This window comes from Marmota flaviventris, chromosome 15 (genome assembly GCF_047511675.1).
Source record: "Marmota flaviventris isolate mMarFla1 chromosome 15, mMarFla1.hap1, whole genome shotgun sequence".
Lineage (NCBI taxonomy): Eukaryota > Metazoa > Chordata > Mammalia > Rodentia > Sciuridae > Marmota > Marmota flaviventris.
The window spans coordinates 28,990,240-29,006,194 of NC_092512.1; the positions used below are offsets into that span (position 1 = coordinate 28,990,240).

Sequence of the window (15,955 nt, forward strand, 5' to 3'; positions counted from 1 at the left end):
AATTATTGACTTTCTGTTTTAGTGGGAAAATAGCAATAAACAGTTATAAATGGATGATTGTGATGAACTTCCAGTAAAGCTTTATTTACAAAAGGAGACAGAGGCCCAGAATTGCCTTGTGAATTATAATTTGCCTACCCCTGGACTAAGGCCATAGATCTTTCTTATGTTTCTATAATCCTAGCATCCAGCATATGACTTAGTTAGTATATTTGTTAAATGGAGATCAGCTGTAAAAAACTCATTCAGACTCTTTCTTTTATTTCTAATCCAGGTATAGGTTCTGTATTGGTGTTGCAGTGTTTGTCTCAAAATGTTAGGGAGGAAAAGTTACACATTTTCTGGTACTGAGAAATCTTCCCTCTAGGTGGCTCCAAACACCTAAGCAAAATTCTGATTGTTTCTTGTGTGAACAGAAGAGATAGAATCTGTCCTCTTAAGTCCAATTGATTTTCTTCACTAGAGCTGCCTTGACTTAGAATTACTTCAGATCCAATGTGTATAAACCAGTTAAAGTAATAAAACATATATGTGATTTAGTGACTATGTTTTGATTTGTATGACCAAATAAATTTTGTTTTAGAGTTGTGGATATACATGTATGTATATGAAAATTTTCCTGTAATTTTGCTGATAACAAAGATTTTTTAAAAGTTAAAGCACAGTGTGTAAAAATATTTTGAAAAGTGAAAGGTAGTATGCACATTTAAGGAGGTGGAATTAATATAGGATGCCTTACAACGAAGGAAACTAAGGAATAGAGATATAAATAACTTGTCTAAGTCAAACAGAATTTGAAGCAGAGTCTGGATTTGAACTAGTCTGTTCCAGTGTTCTACAATGTTCCACCCATTCTCCTTATTATTGGTTAATAAGACAATATATCAAGGTAAATAGTATGATGTGGCATTGTCCAAGCAAATAGTTTTTTGTCTTGACAAATTAAAATCCAGTTTAAATTTTTGTGCTTAATGTTAACGTTTATATATTCTTCTTCTTTTAAATTTTTATTGACTCTTTTTAGTTATATGTGACAACAAAATTCATTTTGTTATAGTTATAAAAGCATGAAATATATGTTATTCTAATTAGGACCCTATTCTTGTGTATGTATACAATGGTGGATTCCCTGTAGTGTATTCATATATGTACATAGGAAAATTATGTCAGATTCATTGCACTGCCTTTCCTGTTCCTGTCCCCTTTCCTTCATTCCCCTTTGTCTATTCTACTGAATATCTGTTCTTTCCCTCTCTCTGTTTATTGTGGGTCAGCTTCTACATATCAGCAAAAACATTTGGCTTTTAGCTTTTTGGTCTTATGTAATTTAGCTTGGTAGTCTCCAGATCCATCTGTTTACTGGCAAATGTCATAAAGACATTTTTCTTAATGGCTGAATAATACTCCTTTGTGTATATGTATCACATTTTCTTTATCCATTCATCTGTTCAAGGGCGCCTAGGTTGGCTCCATAGCTTATCCATTGTGAATTGAGCTGCCATAAACATTGACGTGGCTGAGGTACTGTAGTATGATTATTTTAAATCCTTTGGATGTATACCAAGGAGATGGGTAACTGGTCAAATGGTGGTCCCATTCCTTGTTTTCTGAGGAATCTCCATACTGTTTTCCAGAGTGGTTGCACCAGTTTGTAGTCCAACCAGCAATGTATTTGTAGTCTTTTTTTTTTTTTAATTTTTTAATACTTATTTTTTAGTTTTCGGCGGACACAACATCTTTGTATGTGGTGCTGAGGATCAAACCCGGGCCACACGCATGCCAGGCGAGTGCGCTACGGCTTGAGCCACATCCCAGCCCCATATTTGTAGTCTTGATCATTGCCTTTCTAACTAGAGTGAGATGAGATCTCAGTGTAGTTTTAACTTTGCATTTCTCTAATTGCTAGAGATGTTGAACATTTTTTATATATTTGTTGACCATTTATATTCTTTTGAGACGTGTCTGTTTAGTTCCTTTGCCCATTTATTGATTAGGTTATTTGTGGGTTTTTTTTTTTTTTTTTTTTGTGTGTGTGTGTGTGTGTGTGTGTGTGTGTGTGTGTGTTAAGCTTTTTGAGTTCTTTATATATCCTGGATGTATCTGAGATGTATGTGGCAAAGATTTTCTCCCATTCTGTAAGTTCTCTCTTCATGCTGTGGATTGTTTCCTTTCCAGTTAAGAAGTTTTTTAGTTTGATGTCATCTCATTTTATTTTACTTCTTGTGCTTCAGGAGTCTTGTTAAGGAAGTCAATTCCTGAGCCAGAATGTTGGAGTGTTGAGCCTACAATTTTTTCTAGTATATGCAGAGTTGCTGGTCTAATTTCTTGGTTTTTGATTCACCTTGAGTTGACTTTTGTGCAGGATGAGAGATAGGAGTTAAATTTCATTCTTCTACATACGGGTTTCCAGTTTTCCAAGCACCATTTGTTGAAGAGGCTATCTTTACTTTAGTGTACATGTATGGTGCCTTTGTCTAATATGAGATAACTGGTTTCTTGTGGGTTTGTCTCTTGTGTTTTCTATTCAATTCTCCATAAGGAGTACTTTGGCTATTCTGGGCTTTTTATTTTTCCAAATGAATTTCATTACTGCTTTTCTGATTTCTATGAAGAACATCATTGGAGTTTTGATGGGAATTGCATTGAATCTGTATAGCACTTTTGGTAGTATGGCCATTTTTACAATATTAATTCTGCTTATCTAAAAACATGGGAGATCTTTCTATCTTCTGAGATCATCCACAATTTCTTTCTTTAGTTTTCTGAAGTTTTCATTGTAGAGGTCCTTCACCTCTTTTGTTAGATTGATTCCCAAGTATTTTTTTTTTTGAGGTTATTTTGAATGGGATTTTTTTCCTAACTTCTCTTTCCACTAATTCATCATCTTCTTAAAATTAAATTTGTTCATAATGCAGTAAATTATATTATATATATAAATATACAAATGGAGATGTATTTGCTCAGTCATATGTTAGTAAATGTTGAACAACCAACTTTCTGGACAGTGGGTTGAGGGCTGATTTGTAGAGTTCACCAACTTCTGTGGTGTAAAATATTCCTATCAAGGCTGATTTCAAACTACTGCTTGCGGGATTTTTAGAAATTTAATACTTAGCTTCCATGAGTCAGTAGGCATTGCTTTAGCATATTACTGTATCTGCTAGAACTAAATTTAAAGAACAAAAAGTAGAAAATAAAAAGTGAAATAGTACCATTTAGCTCATTTAAATTTGGTGAGGGGTTCAGTCAGTTAAGTAGCTGTGATAATGAAATGCTTATAGTGCATAATTTGAACACTAAATAATTCATAGATTTTTATATATTAAGGAATTATTACTTTTAAGTAATAATAATTACTTAAAGTAGGTTTATGAAATTGTAGGGATTTTTGTTTGTTTTTGTAGTCCTATCAGAGATTGGTACCCAAATACTTTGGTTGGAATAACTAGGATTTTCTTCATAGTGATGTGGGTACATATACATGTATGGGAAATTAGACTTATCATAATCTAATGATAATAATTGGAATTATATGTTGGGTATATGGGGATTCATTATGTTTTACCTACAAATCTTAAAAACAATAAATCTGTCTCTTTCCTATGTGGGATTCTAGTTTCTTAAATAGACATGAGAGTAGTATTTATTATAATGGGAACACTTTTACAGCATACTCTTTTTTGGGGGGCGGGGTGCTGGGGATTGAACTCAGGGGCACTCCCCAGCCCTATTTCATATTTTATTTAGAGACAGGGTCTTACTGAGTTGCTTATCACCTCACTTTTGTTGAGGCTGGCTTTGAATTCATGATCCCTGTGTCTCAGCCTCCTCAGCTGTTGGGATTACAGGCGTGCACAACCGTGCCAGTTTACAGTATACTCTTATGATATACATTTTTAGTAGTACTATGGGATGAATTCTGTCCCCCTAAATTCATATATTGCAGTTCCAATTCCCCATGTGTCTTAGGTTAGAGTTAGGGTTTTTAGGAGGTAATGAAGAGTAATTAAATAAAGTCATAGGACTGAGGACCTACTCAAATAGGGTTATGGACTTTAGATGGAGAGGAAGAGAGAGATGTCTTTCCTAATGCACAGATGAAGTAAAAGCTATGTGAGGATGCAGCAAGAAGGCAGCATCTGCAAGCCAACTTGAATGCCTCCCAGCAGCTGACTCTGTTGGACCTTAATGTGACCTTGTAGCTTTGAAACTGAAGAATACCTGTTAAAATTCCCAGTATGTAGTATTTTGTTTGGCAGCCCTAGTAGACTAATACAGGTATATATTGATTTAGACCTGACTCTGCCTTGGACATGTTGGCTCTGTGATATTGGGCAAATTGCTCCCTCATTTTAGGCCCTTATGTCTTTATGAGAATATAAAAGGCTTGAATTCTCATCAGTGTTGTCTCTGAAACCCTAAGCCCTAAAGAATTCCTTGGCACTGCATAGGCAAGGAAGATCTACCCTCCACTCTACCCGCTAACTGATACAGATGCAGCTCTATGTGTTTGTCTATTTCATATAAAATTTTTTAAAAGAAGGGGCTTTCTGGCAAAGACAATTTGACAATTAGATAAGATTATCCCTAAGACTTGTTCTAGTATTTTATTATGTTTTCATATAAATCCAGAGAATATGTTTTTGAATATTCAATTATAATGATCATTTAACATTTGATATCGATATACAGTGTTATTTAATATTTATTCTTGTAAGGTATATTATTCCATTAATTTCAGATTTTGAAATTGCTGGCAGCCATGGACCTGCATAGTGTACAGATTGTAGTTATATCCCTGAAATAATCACTTTGATGACTATAAATATATAAATTGTATAACTGCTTATTGACAAATGTTTGCTTGAAGTTTTTATGCTGTGGTTTTTAGAATCATGCTTATTTACGTAAATTAACTGGGGAAGAACAGGAAAAGTGAGCTAGCCTTAAAATTAAAGAAAAAATATAAGTTAATGTAGATATTCTGTTTTCCTTATAACTGATTCTTTTTGTAAAAATAATTCAGACTACTTAAATCAATCTGCTACTTTTGTTTTTTGTCCTCTGAGTAATATTTCAAAGCTACTTATATGTTTTGATTATTTGGCTTATTTGCAGCATCTATATAGATGCTATAAAGATTTCTATTATTATTTATCGGTGAAATCCCATTTCTTTGCTTCTTTATCTCTTTTATTTTATTTTATTTTTATTTTTTTGGTTAGTAAAATAGAAATAGTTTGCTCCTGGGGAACATTTTCAGTGAAACCTGGTGATAGTAGTTTAAATAAATGTCTTGTTTCTTCTCCTTTAAGAGGAAGATTTTCCTAGATCTTTCTCAAAGGCTCATCTAAAACCATTTTTATTTGTTCTATTTTACTGGTTTTTCATCTTTCATTATTTGCTAGAAAAAATTAAAGATGTACTCAGTTTTCTTTAGTTTTCTGAGATACATAATTTTTCTGAATAAGAAATATTTTTCTTAAAACATTTATTGAATATTTCTATGTACTTAGTAGCTACATACACAAAGTGGTAACATGCAAAGTGGAAATAATAATAAGATGCCAAAATAAGAAGGAAGAATGACAGATGTTAAAGGATGTATGTTCAAGGAAGATATCATAAAATGTCACCCTAACAGAGTTCTGAAGGATGAGTTAGAAGTTACCATGCAGATTGGGGCTAACTGGATACATAACACAACTTAATAGGCAAATTTGGCAAACTTCACCAGGCATTATTATTCACTGAGGGTATTCTATTTTTGTGTGTCTAATGCATAGAGTATGCATGGAAAGACTTGGAAGGAATACAGGTTATAGATGGAGATGAGGTTGCTAAGGTGACAGATGGTCAGATTTGAAGCAGACCAGGAGTGGTCATGTTATTTTGTATTCAGCAGTGGAAAGGTAAATGAGAAAGGCTGTTTTTATGTTTGTTTGTTTTGTTGTTGTTGGTTTTCCCCCTTGTTTAGTGCTATGCTGGACTGAAAGATGGGCATGGATAGGGTCACATTTAGGACTCAGAAGTTTGGTTTTGTCAGTTAACTCATTGATAATCAGAATTTGGAATACCAAATTTCAGTTTAAGTCACAAAGGATTGGTTGGAAGTCTGAAATGAGAGCTTAGTGATTGTATTTGAAATACAGATAAGCAGCTTAGACTGGTCGGTATATTTTTCTTCCATTGCAAAATTTTTATGGAAAATCAGATACTGTAATTATGCTTAAAAAACTTGATATTAAATTAGAGCAGAGATTAATATGTTTTTATTCTTTTTCATGACCTATTTTATCTTTTCTATGAACAACTTAGAGGAACTGGTTATAGTTTCTTATTTAGTTTCTTTTTGTGGGCTTTACTTAAAGATACTATATACATGTACACTTTGTATGGGCACTATAAATTTGAATGTTGTGTACAAACAAGCCATGTTCTTGCTCAGTATTCATTCCTGTGAATTCTGTTGCCCAATGCATGATCATTCATGTTCACGTTCTGTGCATGCATAGTTTATACCATATTGTGTCTTTTAATTTTAAGAATATTTTTTTCTAGGTTCTGTTTGTTTCTATTTGTTTAAGAAGACAGAAAATCTGGAATGTCACTCATGAAAATTCTGTAAGAATGTTAACTTACAGAGTTCAACTCAGTCTAATTTATACTCTTCACTCAGCATTCAAAATATTTATTGAATTCCTACTATATGTTGTGAGTACTGGGAATGCTGCAGCATACAAAATAAAATTTTTTCTACTTTTTTTTTAACATAAAAATGTAAACCACTTCTTTCTCTCTCTCAATGTGACCTTAACATTGAAATAATACCTTCCTTCGTTATGTATTTATGTATGTTCAAATCAACATTTGTCTTTTCATATACACAGTGTACATTTATTGACTTTCCTGATAAATTAGAACTTTTTGGCATAATTTAGAATGGTGATTTTTGAAAGTTTTTACAAGTTGCCTTCTTTCCTAGTTCTTAATTATCATTCTCATCCCTAAACTATTAGCACTTCATCTGTATCCTCTAACAGTTGGATTATAAATTCTTGAATTATTTAGTTGAAAAGACATAATGCACTCTGAAAGTAGTTTAGTATATCTTCCAGGAAAAAGATCCACCTCATATTTTTTTTTTTTCCCTTCAGCTGGTAAATGACAGTGTAGGACTGAGTGCCTCTAAATGTTGGTTTCTTTTCCCCTGGGCTAGCAGGTGTCCTTAGAGTGGAGTTCTTTGGTGGTTTTTTGTTGTTGTTTTTGTTTGTTTGTTTGTTTTGTCAGAGAGGTAGTTATAGGGCCCTGATCCTGACTTTTTGGAATAAAGCAGAGGAAGAAAATATGTGTTCTTACCTTTTAATATGTAGGCATTCACTGAATCCTCTTTTTACCTCTGTGCTCAGCTGTCTAGAATTAGTCTGTTGGGAATATTGAATGAATTGTGGGTCTCTGAACTGCCCAGAGACAGAGGGGACACCTCCCTTGGGAATTTCTCAGTGCAAGGGAACCAGTTGAAGATCACCCAGTCGATATAATGATGCCCTGTAAGAAGCAGATTCTGTGCCAGCCATTGAATTTATAAGTTCATGGTCTTGGGTTCAAATGCCTGCTGCCCACCTGCTGCCTAGAGGTAAAGAGTATGGGTGCAAGCTAATAAGTTCTAATTGGGCTGCTTTTACCCTCAACTTGGGTTTTGTTTATCTTAAAGAAACTGTCTCACAATAAAGCCTTCTGATCTTTAAAACTATATAATAAACGTGCTGAGCTCACTCTTGGTTAATCTTCCTTCACAAGAGGCAGGCTGACCCAGCAAGCTCCAGATTTTTCTCTACTTTTGTGTCTGTTTGCCTTTTTCCAAATCCCTTCATCGACCTGTCCAGTTAGACCTGTTGGTAACATCAATCTGTTTTAAACTTTCATTAAACAAATCTCCTGTCTCCTCTCCCACCCCCAGCATAGGGAATTCATGTTGATTTGGGGAATGTTTTTTGTTTTTAAGACCTTGTTTCTCAACCCAGAACACAGTATGTCTTTCCATTTATTTAGATCTACTTTTTATGCCCTCAAGTAAGATTTTTGTAGTTTGTTGTATTCTTTTTATTAAATTTATTCTTAAATATTTTATAGTTTCTGCCACTGTTGTGAAATAGATTATAGTTTTTTTTTTCTATTTCCTTTTCTATGCATTTTTTTAAATTTTTTATTGTTGGTTGTTCAAAACATTACAAATTTCTTGATATATCATATTTCACACTTTGATTCAAGTGGGTTATGAACTCCCATTTTTACCCCATATACAGATTGCAGAATTACATCAGTTACACATCCATTGATTTACATATTGCCATACTAGTGTCTGTTGTGTTCTGCTGCCTTTCCTATCCTCTACTATCCCCCCTCCCCTCCCCTCCCCTCTCCTCTTCTCTCTCTACCCCCTCTACTGTCATTCATTTCTCCCCCTTGTATTATTTTTCCCTTTCCCCTCACTTCCTCTTGTATGTACTTTTGTATAACCCTGAGGGTCTCCTTCCATTTCCATGCAATTTCCCTTCTCTCTCCCTTTCCCTCCCACCTCTCATCCCTGTTTAATGTTAATCTTCTTCTCCTGCTCTTCGTCCCTACTCTGTTCTTAGTTACTCTCCTTATATCAAAAAAGACATTTGGCATTTGTTTTTTAGGGATTGGCTAGCTTCACTTAGCATAATCTGCTCTAATGCCATCCATTTCCCTGCAAATTCTATGATTTTGTCATTTTTTAATGCAGAGTAATACTCCATTGTGTATAAATGCCACATTTTTTTTATCCATTCATCTATTGAAGGGCATCTAGGTTGGTTCCACAGTCTTGCTATTGTGAATTGTGCTACTATGAACATCGATGTAGCGGTGTCCCTGTAGCATGCTCTTTTTAGGTCTTTAGGGAATAGACCGAGAAGGGGAATAGCTGGGTCAAATGGTGGCTCCATTCCCAGCTTTCCAAGAAATCTCCATACTGCTTTCCAAATTGGCTGCACCAATTTTCTATGCATTTATTGATAGAGAAAAACTGTGTTATATCCACAGCCACCTTATTTCATAATTCAGTATTTTTTTTAACAACTTCTTTTAAGTCTACATTTATATCATCAGAAAAGGAGATAGTTTTAATTCTTTCCATTCTTTATGAAAATGACAATAATAATAATAATAATATCATTTCATTTTTGTCTTACTGCTTTTATAGATAGAACTTCTGAGACAAGGTCATAAATAGTGGGGATTTCAGATATCCATTTCTCTTAAGCTTGTGATTTTATTATAATAGTTTTTAATTTTTACTAAAAATCATTGGTTTTGACAAATAACTTTGTTGTTTTAATTTTCGTTCTGTTTAGATTTCTATTCAATGTTTTTATTAAGAATGGTTGCTAAATTCTATCAAATGCCTTTTCAGATTATATTTGCTATTAATGATCACAGAATTAAATTGATATAGTCCTTGTATTAGTCATATTTACATTAATATAACAAACACCTGAGGTAATCAACTTAGAATGAAAGAAGGTTTATTTTGGCTCACAATTTTGGATGTTCCGGTCCATGATCAATTCTGGTCCATGATCACCTTGTTGCTTTTAGGCCTGTGGTGAGGAAGCACCTTAAGGTTGCAGCACATGGTGGAACAAAAACACTCATCTCATGGCCAGGGAAATGAAAGACAAAAAGAGACTGGGTTCCCAATACTCTGTTTGCAATCACACTGCCAGTGACCTAAGGGCCTCCCACTAGGCCCTACAATTAAAAGGTTCCATCACTTCCTAATAGTACCAAGCACAGCACCCAAACTTAAATATATGGGCCTCGGAAGGGCATTCCGGATACAAACAAGAACAATATTTAATTTACAAACTAGAGCAATCTTCTAAGTATTTCTAGAATAAACCTTTATGGTGAGAGAGCATATTCCTTTAATACATTGTTAGATTCTATTATTGACATTTTATTTAGAATGTTTGCATTTATCTTCACAAGTCCATGATAGTTGTATTTTGGTTTTGGTGTTATTTAACAGATTTTGATTAAAGTTTTTCTGGCTTTCTTAAATGAATTGAGGAGCTTTCTTATTTTTCTGAAGACTGATAAGTTTAAGATTAGAGTGATTTTTTCTTTATATGTTAAGTAAAGATCCTCTTTGGCTATATTGTATTTTGTTATTCTTTTCAATAGTAGTTCTCTAATCACCTGTACAGTTTATTCTGTGGTAATTGGTTTATTTAAATTGGTTCTTGAATTTATACAAAATGGAATATTACTCAGCAATAAAAAATAACAAGATCATGGCATTTGCAGGGAAATGGATGGCATTAGAGCAGATTATGCTAAGTGAAGTTAGCCAATCCCAAAAAAACAAATGCTGAATGTCTTCTCTGATATAAGGGGGGTGACTCAAAATGGGGTAGGGAGGGAGGAAGTGCATGAGAAGAAGATTACTTCTAGATAGGGAAGAGAGGTGGGAGGGAAAGGAAGGGAGAAAGGGAATTGCATGGAAGATGGAAGGAGACCCTCATCGTTATACAAAATACATGTATGAAGATGTGAGAAAAAAAAAAAAGAATTGTGTCACCTTAGATTGAGTAGAGAGAAGTGATGGGAGGGGAGGGGAGGGGGAAGGAAGGAAAGGAAGGACAGTAGAATAAAATAGACATTATTATTGCTGTGTGTATATACCTGACTGCATGACCAATGTGATTCTGCCACCTGTACACTCAGAATAATGAGAAATTATATCCCATCTGATTCAAATGTATGATATGTCAAGATCATTGTACTGTCATTGTAACTAATTAAAACAAATTAAATTTTAAAAATAAAAAATAAATTGGTTCTTAGGTAAATTTTCCTATATATTTCTAGTAAGTGAAATCAATTTCCTCTTAAGTTTTCAAATTTGTTACTATTGTTTCATGCACTGTGCTTTTCAGATTATTGATATTTCTTTCTGTATTTTTTCTCTTTATCCAGTCAGTCTTTAGAAAGATATTATTATGTTTTTAAAGAGCCATCTTACAGGTTCTTTTAGTTAATTTTCTGCTTCAGCAGTTAAGGTTCTTTCTTTGGCTTTCAAATTCTGTTGTCACTTGAAGTAATTGATCTGAACAAAAACTAATTTCAGGATACCATTCCCAATGGTTGTTTCAGTGTCAGAGTTGGTTTGGTCTGGAAATCTAAATTTTATCAAGTATGTCAAGGTGATTTTGCTAGTGTTCTTCTTGAGAAGCCCTGTATCTGGGATACAGAAGACTATCATAATTTTTCTGTTTAGTAACAAAGGGAATCAACCTAATCTTTGAGCTTCTATGTTGGAAATGGTTGGAAAGTGTTGAACACTGATTAGACATTGGCTTTTTATGTGTAGCAAAAACACTAATGTTTATCCATTTTACTATGATTAATAAATTTTTTGAGCCAAAATACAAATGCATAAATACCACTCTCTTGTGCATGGGGTACAAATGACTCCCCTTGTTAACTCTGGAGTAAACACTGTTCAAAGTGGAAGATTGTAGAGCCCAGGACTTGAATTTTTCTCATCTTGCTCAGCTGACTTTATAAGGAGCCAGAAGGTGGCAGCAGTTCAACACAGTTTTATAGAGCCATTACACTACCAAGTAAGTTTAATTTGTGAGTTTACAATTGCTAATTTTTGAGAAATTTCAGTTGAAAGTGTGCTTAGGAAGTAGAAAATATTTTAGAAAAGCACAAAAAGTGTGTTTAAAGTTTTATTCTAGATCATCATTATTTTATATCATATTATACCTCATTTTAAGGTATTTATCCAGTTTCTTAAAACTTAGGGTATTCTTTTTTTTTAACGTTTATTTTATTTGTTTTTGTTTTTTTATGTGGTGCTTTTATTTATTTTTTTTTAATGTGGTGTTTTATTTTTTTTATGTGGTGCCTCATGCGTACTAGGCAAGCGCTGTACCTCTGAGCCACAACCCTGGCCCCGGGGTATTATTTCTGTTATAATTTTTTCCCATTTAATTGGAAAACTATATTGTTTCTGCTGCTAAAGAAGAATGTCATCTTATTTTGTATGTTTAAGATCTAGAGGACAGTTGCTGGATTTCATTTGTAAGTATATTTGTGAGGTTGTGTCTTGAAGTGAAAAGTTACAGTTACTTGTTAGTCCAGCTCCTTGCATGACAGTATGTTCATCTCTAGACTTGAATCTCAGCTTATTTTCAATAGTTGAGCTGATTGACAAGTAGATAGTTATTTCCGTAGTTAAAGATAAAAATCAAAGGTAAATTCTTAGAACTATGTGTGTTTAATACATTATTGAAAGCATCATTTTACATCCAAACATTAATTGAACTGCAGTTGGTTAGAAATACCTATTCTTAAAGCTTTAGTGAAAAAATAAAGAAGGAAGAAGATGACCATCTTCCAAATGAAGTTAATGGTTATTAATGATGAAAGATTTTCTTCAGAAAAAGATCACTTCCTTTTAAAAAAGCAAAATATTAAATGTCAATACCTAATAATACTGGTAAATGGCATCTCTACTTAATTTTGATTGACCATTGTTTTAAATTTGAGTGTCTTTTTCCTGTAGATGTGTATATATTAGAAAAACAATGGTGTGCAGCATCACATGTCTGTAATTCCAGGAATTTGGGGGCTGAGGGTGCAAGATTGCAAGTTCAAGGTTAGCCTTAGCAATTTAATAAGATTCTGTCTCAAAATAAAAAATTAAAAAAAAAATTTAAAAGGGGTGGGGGAAAAAGCTCAGTGTAAAGCACCTCTGGCTTCAGTCCTCAGTACCAGAAAAAGAAAAAAAAAAAAAAAACAGTTCCTTAGTTGAAGCTTCACTGCATATAACTGTAAGAGGGCTCCAAACTCCAGTTTAGAAATGTTTTTCATAAACATATAACTTAGGTATTGATATTTATTTATAATGTAGTTTACATACAATCCCTGGAAGCTTTAATTTTTGTATTACACCTTATTGACTCAGGAATCTTAATTAAAAATACTATATAATATCCTTAGGAAAAACTGAGTATATGGTAGTTGTAGTCAAAGTGGGGTTTTGGTAGGGGAGAGGAGGGAGGGTAGGGGTGTTCGAGAAATTGTTGCGATCTGAAGTATTATTTGTTTAGAAAAAGGTTGGAAATGGCTTATTTTCTAGTATATGTCAAATAAGGGAAAGCCTATCAATTAGTAAAACTGTCCGTGAAGGTTATTCAGAGATAATTTAATGCTTTAGTATAGGACTTATTGAAGAAAAAGTTTCATTGCTTATAGTCCAGTCAAAATTAAATTGTACTCTGAGAATTAAATTTCAAACATCATGAACATTTATGCAGCTTACACTGTATCATTTAACTCAAGTAAGAGAGGTACTGTTTTCTTTGTATTTTAAGTTCATTAATTTTGGTTTCACATTTATATGCTTAGCATCTTAATTATTCTATTGAATATTGTATCACTTTATCTGATAATTAGACTTCTACCAACCTCAGTCATGTGTAACCATGTATTTAAAAGAACATGACTTAAAACAACAGTGTATGAAATGGAGAAAAGGAGTGATTTAAGGAGTTTAGACCTACATTTCCCCTGATAACATTTCACTAGTTTAGATAAAGAGAGGGTCATATAGTGGACCACTGGAAAACTTTATTTTGAAACACCCATTTTAAGGAAAGATTCCCATTATATTTTATTTTAATATCTTTTAAATTATGTATATCACTCATAAATTGGCCAGTATAAACAAAAAAGGAAAACCAAAAGTAATGTGTTTGAAGTAAAAGGGAATTTGCCTTCACCTTTATTTCCCCTAGTACCAGGCATGCTCTCATCTCATTTTCCTTCCTAATAGAAAACACTATTAAACAGATTGGCATGTGTCTTGTCTGTGTCTTACTGTGTGCTGACATACCACAACTTTTGTTCCGGCATATATGGGTTTATGTTATACATATTCTGTGTGCTTTTTCTTTTCTTTTTTTGGGGGGGGAGGGTGGGGTGGTATCTTTTTGATCTTTTTTTATGTGTATGTGTCAGTAATGTAAATCAACCTCAGGATATTTAACAATTATATGAAATTCCATAGGGCGGATGTTCATTTCCCTGCCAATGCTCTCCAAAGACATCAGGCACAGACCTGTGTTTGAACAAATTGGATTTATTGCTTTTTGCATTAAGGAAGAGTATACACCATGGAGAATCACAGGGTATCTTGGAGGATTTAGAAATGATAATATTAAAGGATTGGGCTCATGTTAGGTGATTTGTCGGGAGGATTTAAGAAAGTATTTGCATTGGATACTGTGAGGAAACTGGATAATTCTATTATGGGTATCTTAATAAGTCTCATCTAGAAGGAGGAAAGACTAGACTGAAGTGCAGGATGTAATTAGTAAAGAAGCTGCAGTTGCTCACACTGGCCTGGATTGAGTGTCATATTTGAAGTTTTGACAATATTAATGTTTTATCTGTATTCACATATCATTATGGAGTGATGCTATTTTGTCAGTATCACAGTGGCCTTGTCTGATATTTATATTCTGTGAAACTGTTTATGTTCAAAAGGAGAACAATGCTGTTAATGCCAGGATAATTTACAGTAAAACCAAAGCCTGGCTGATGGTACCAGTGCCACAATGACAGGGGAGCTGCTTTTTTCCTCTTCCCTTTATTAATGATCAGCAAGGTTATTTCCTACTTATTATCAGCACAAGTTTTCATTTATAGTGTTAAATGGTGAACATTTTTATTACATGAGGTGTGAGGAAACATTAAGTTGAATTGTTTCTGAAAAGTTTAGTCTCAATACCATTTGTTTTTCTCATTTTGTAGAATACAGCATTGTATTCTAAATGCTGACATAAGCATGAACATATGGCAAAATTTTTCTTACTTGACCTTCACTTAACTGACTGACTGGATTAACTGGTATTCTATTCTAAACTCCCTCTGTTAAAAGTAGGGGCTAGAGACTACAGAAAGCTTAAAGTTTACTATTAATATATGCTACTCAGCATTATGCTAATACAATTCAGTTTTTTACTAGTTAAGTTTTACATCACAAATACTCAGATGTAATGTTTCTAAAAACTATTCATGCCAGCTGTGCTTGCTATATTTTATATTTATGATTTTATTTGGTATTATGCAAATCAGTAAAATATGAGGAGGGAAAGGAAATAAAGGTACTGTTTCAAAGGAAAATAAAAAGAAACAGTGAGTCAACAAAAAAACTTGTGGCTTGTGTATAGGGCTTGTATTTTATTAGTATGTACATCTGAATAGTTCTAGGAGTACTCTTGTCCTATGGTAAAATCTCTTAACTGACAACTAAAACTTTAATAACAACAAAAAATTTGTTGAATTGAATACTGAAAGGAAGCTTATTTCCAGAATAGTAAGCCATTTTATGTATTTTCTTGTAAAACATTTTAATGATGCAACGTATCTTATATCTTAAAATTATAAGGACACAGGCACAATTGAGAATTTGTTAACAAAAAACTGAGTTGGTGATAGTTTAAATGCAGTGTTTCATACTGCAGGCTAGTATCTGTATGATATTTCTAATTAGTGAATTAAAAAACTGGTAACTCTAAAGCTAAAAGAAAGAAAACTAGACTTCTGCATTGTGTTATTTATTACTGAGAAACAATTTCAGAACTTAGTGACTTGGAACAATAAGCATCTCACAGTTTGTGTGGTCAGAAATCTGGGAGTGCTTTCAGTGGAGTGGTATGGTTGAAGCTTTCTCATTAGGTTATGATGTCAGCCATGGATACAGTCGTTTGAAAGCTTGATTAGGTCTGAAGGATACATTTCCAAAATGATTCATTCATATGGTGCCGGTTATTGGTAGGAGCCTCAGTTCTTCCCTATGATGTTCTTTCCATGGACTATTTAATCATCTTTATGGTTTGGTAGCTAGCCT

General features: G+C 33.5%; 1 protein-coding gene across 2 annotated transcripts in view; it reads left to right on the forward strand.

The window, feature by feature from the left end:
• Nucleotides 1–15,955, forward strand: part of Nudcd1 (NudC domain containing 1) — a 70,035-nt gene that overhangs the window by 11,652 nt on the left and 42,428 nt on the right. The gene's annotated exons all lie outside the window — the stretch shown is intronic.